We start from the raw sequence: 4,203 nt of genomic DNA on the forward strand, positions 1-4,203 counted from the left end.
TAAGACTTCAATGTAGAGGTGCTTTGCGAGCTACACCTTCATCAACAGAGGCATCCTACTGTCACGGCTAATATGTTTCCTTGTCACTATTTGTAAATCCTGTTAATTGTAAATCAAATACAACGTTGTTTTTTTTCCACAAAGTGTCACAGGATCTTTACTGAAATTGGGGGTGGTGCTGGTGGTGGAGAGGGGTTTCTAAAGCTTCCTCCACGGGGTGATAGAGCCGCGTCCGCCGGTCTGCGGTTGGTAATGGATGAGCACAGCGTGTTTTGCAGATGCTTCATCTGACATCATGCCCTTTTTAATGGGCATCTACTCTGAAAAATGAGAGTACTCTTGAGGGGAGAGGATGTACTTCAGCATCCCATGGTGAGGTCTTCCTGCCTGATGAAAATCCATCCTGGGATGTGAAAGTCAATGAAAACACAAGCTCAGTGGCATCTCACCGGAAATATCACAGGGCTGGGAGGGTTGTTGGGGGGAACGTGGGTTCCCCTCGCCCTGGGGCACTCAGCGCTGAGCGCTGCAGGCCGTGCCAAGGCACCGGCTGCTGCGGCACCACGGCCGGTCCTGCCTGTCGGACAAGCCCGTCTCACTGTTTCGGCCTTGTGTGACAGAGCCGCTGGTCTCCCTCTGTGGCACTTCCCCCATTCCTATTCTGTGGGAAATGTGCAGCTCCCAGCATGGCCGAGCGGCCCGCGGGAATGCGGGAGCGCAGCTGTGACCAGCTGCAGCCACAAAGGAGACCGCGCGCCACTTCTGCTGCTGCCCTCAGGCTCGTCTGCACTCTGCCGGGTCCAGGCCTAGTTTTTGGCTTCCTTTTTCTCTCCTAAATGCTCCTCCCTTTGGTTCTCCTGGTGCTGCCACCTGGTTCATCTACAAGACAAAAGCAGAAAGCTCACTGGGGTCTCCCTCCTCTCCGTGCTCCCTTGAGCAGAACCACTGTCCCTCCCGGGAGAGCAGCCCTTTCCATAGCAGCAGCCTGCGTGGTCCCAGGTACGTGCAGACTCTCAGCCACCACCCACGAGGTCTGAAATTCTTCCTCTTTTCAACTTGTTTCTTCACCATCTCACAAGCAAGCAGAGATCTCAAGTGCTGGGATAAGCTCTTTGCCCTGCTTGCCAAATACTGGGTGAAGTAACTGGCCCAGCTGGACACGAACTGAGGTTTTCTCCTCTGGGCAGAAGTTTCCTCTGTTGCCTAGCGCCAGGTTTCTGTCTGACACCTTTCTAAATTTTTTTGCCCCTTTATGTATGCCATGGTTATGGTGGAAGTGGTTATGAGCAGAGAGGCCCTTGGCTGGCTTGTACGTGCAGGGCAGAGCACTTGTCCAGGTGGTTTCTGTGACCAGGCCCTCACAGCCATCCTGGAGCTTCCCCTTTCCAAGGCCACTCTGTCCGATGCAGCCTTCCTCTCCACATGCTGGGACAGAGCGGTGTTTGCACATGCTGCCTCTTCTGGCAACCTCTTGAAGAGCAGCAGAGCATCCCTCTCAACAAAAATACCCAGGGAATGCATGAACTCACACTGGAAATGATAAACTCAGAAATGCCCCAAACATAACATCACTGGAGGCTTTTTCAGCCAAAAGTTTGTACCTTTGCTCTGTTTGTTCAGTGCAAAGGTTTGAAGGTCTCTGAGGTGGAATTTCAGCTACTGTGAGCAGAGCTGATGGGATTTCTATGGCCAGTCCTTTACTATTTCAGGGTCCCTACACCCTGTTATTAAGGCAGCCATTTTCAGCCATCCTGCATCCTGGCAGTATTTACCTGCCATAACCGAAAATCTCTGGAGATGATCCCAAACTCTTTCCTGCATGGGCTTCCTTGGAGCTTAAGTTGCTATAGTAAAACTTACCATTTGTACCTAACAAAATGGTATATTGTTTCTCTCAGGACTTCCTTTCTGAAGAATTTGATCTTGAGGAAAGATCTATTTCTCTTAAGATTTTTCCCAAGTCTGTTGTCTTTTTTTAGAAAAAAAAAAGCTTACTTTTTTTTTTTCTCTTACTTAGTCTAGAGACAACCTGTCAGAATGAGAAAGGTGATTTCAAAAGTTTAAAGCTCAGAGAAGGATGTCTGGCTGTCATTTCTCTGCTAATGACTGGCTAGAACACTGTGCTATCCTGATTTATGATGAGGTGTGACAAAATTTGGCAACATCTGAATCACTAGAATTGTTGCACTGGAAATCTCAGCGTCGTGGTCCTTGGGACTCCCTTTCATTGCACATGCCCAGCTCAGTGCAGTCAAGCTCAGCTCCTGCAGGCTCCACATTAAAAAGCCCATCTCCTCTTAGGGGCCTGCTCTAGCATGTCTGCTTGCAGCAGGAAAATTTCTGCAGAAAAAAAAAAAAAAAAGTAGCATGATGCATAAGTGAAAATGATAATTAGATCTGCTTTCGCAGGCTCCGTGCTTTTATATTTTGTGTTTCTCCCTTTTTTATTTTGAGAGAATCATTCATTCTGTCAAAGGAGGAGTTTGAAATGCGCTATTGTGAGCGGGAGTTTGCCTGGCAGCCTCTCTTTCTCTTTTGCTAGCCTGTGTCTTGATGGAGGCTAAAGGTGATGGTTGAAGTCTTAATGCTTGACCTTTCATGCAGACAGAAAAAAAGAATCTCCAGAGCTAGACTTATCAGTGAGTTTTTTAGGTTTTTATTTTCCGCAGATTGTGGTGTCTCACTGCTCAATGGCAAGGAACATTTCTCCATATCCTACAGAAGAATCTGTCCTCTCTGTGAGGGCTCCTAAGAAACAACCATGCTCTGTAAGATTGCTGCCTTTGCATCACTTTAGGGCTGACTTTAGTCCCGCATGTGCAAACTGGTTGCTGCTGCGTTGCTTCCCAAAGAAGACCAATTCCTGCTACCTTTCATAACTGGGCAATCAAAAGCTATTTAATTAATCCATGTATTCCTGTTTCTTTGCTGCTTTTTGAACGATTGCAATTTAAACCAGAAGAGAGTTTGAGTGGTTTCCTTGATTTATAAGCTTTCACCTATGTGTCTTAACAGATGGAGCACTTCAGAGAATAACTATTTCTTCAGTGAGACACAGGACAATAGTTCTGGTACAGCTGTATATGGCTTGTCTTTAAAGGAAGCAGAAATCCCACCACGAACCACACACTGTGATTTTGAAATCCTTTATTCGGTGCTCTAATTCTGAACAATGCTTTTGGCTCATTTAATTCTTCTCAAAATTGAATGCTGAACAAAACTCTCCTTTCTTTTTTTTTCTTTTAATCTAATGTAATAAGAAAGGAGTGAAATGAAAAATGTATTCCTTTGATACCCTTAATCTTTCCTCTCCTGTGGCTATGCTCCTATTCAGTTAGAGATCATACTTGCTTGTTACAGAGCCTAGACACCAATCCATGGGATATAAAACAACCCCAAATCCATGTTTCCTGCAGCTGCATCTGGGTCCGTGGCAATGCCAATTTATTACAGCACTGCCTCGAGGATGTTGGCTGGAATTTCATTGCTGTGGGTCTGGATTGCTTCCTTGTCCTCCTTCGTGCGTGCCTCCTGTCTGTGGGTTTTACCTCGTGTTCCAGTGGCACTTGCTGGAACGTGGGGTCACATTCCCCAAAAGCCCAAGGAAGGAGACGATCCCGGTCCGCGTTACTCACGCGCCTGCTGCGCTGCAAGGGCCCACGTGGGCGCTCCGGCTCCACACGAAATGGTGGAAATGGATTTCTTTCAGCTACAGCAGGCAGCCTTCCTGAAAGACAAAATAATTCCATCTGTCCAAACGCAGCTGTGTTGGTTTTGTTAATAAAAAACCACTGGGTACATAACAACTCCCATAAGATCTGACATAGGAAGAGTCGCTCTCAGATAACTTTTAAACAAGGCTGGGCCAAAAGCAGAAGAGGCCTGAGCTCAGACTCTTCTGCCGTTCAGGTTCGCTTGCCACGGGTATGTAGCCTCGTCACTGCCTTTGGTGGACAGACTGAGCCTTGTCTTGTGAGGCTGTCATCCAGTCAGGTTGTGATTTATCCTCAAGTCCTGTACTGAGGCCTTAGAGTTCAGCTAAGGAAGCAAAGAGGCCACCCTCCATTTCAGCAGGAAAAGGTCTAGCCTTCCTTATTATGCTCAGCGATCACTATGTATTTCATTTTGCCACTTATTCTCTTCCTTCCTTCCTTCCTTCCTTCCTTCCTTCCTTCCTTCCTTCCTTCCTTCCTTCCTTCCTTC

At 47.1% G+C, this 4,203-nt stretch overlaps 1 long non-coding RNA gene across 1 annotated transcript in view; it reads right to left on the reverse strand.

Moving 5' to 3' along the window:
• Positions 1–3,678: 3,678 nt before the first annotated feature.
• The window catches only part of LOC112959736, a 20,384-nt gene continuing 19,859 nt past the window's right edge, over positions 3,679–4,203 (reverse strand). The window contains exon 2 of the long non-coding RNA XR_003251658.1: positions 3,679–3,727. This is a non-coding gene — a long non-coding RNA (uncharacterized LOC112959736). The remainder of the gene's footprint in view (positions 3,728–4,203) is intronic.

The sequence above is a fragment of the Nothoprocta perdicaria genome, unplaced genomic scaffold (assembly GCF_003342845.1).
Source record: "Nothoprocta perdicaria isolate Ctin4 unplaced genomic scaffold, notPer1 scaffold_119, whole genome shotgun sequence".
In the NCBI taxonomy this organism is placed as follows: domain Eukaryota; kingdom Metazoa; phylum Chordata; class Aves; order Tinamiformes; family Tinamidae; genus Nothoprocta; species Nothoprocta perdicaria.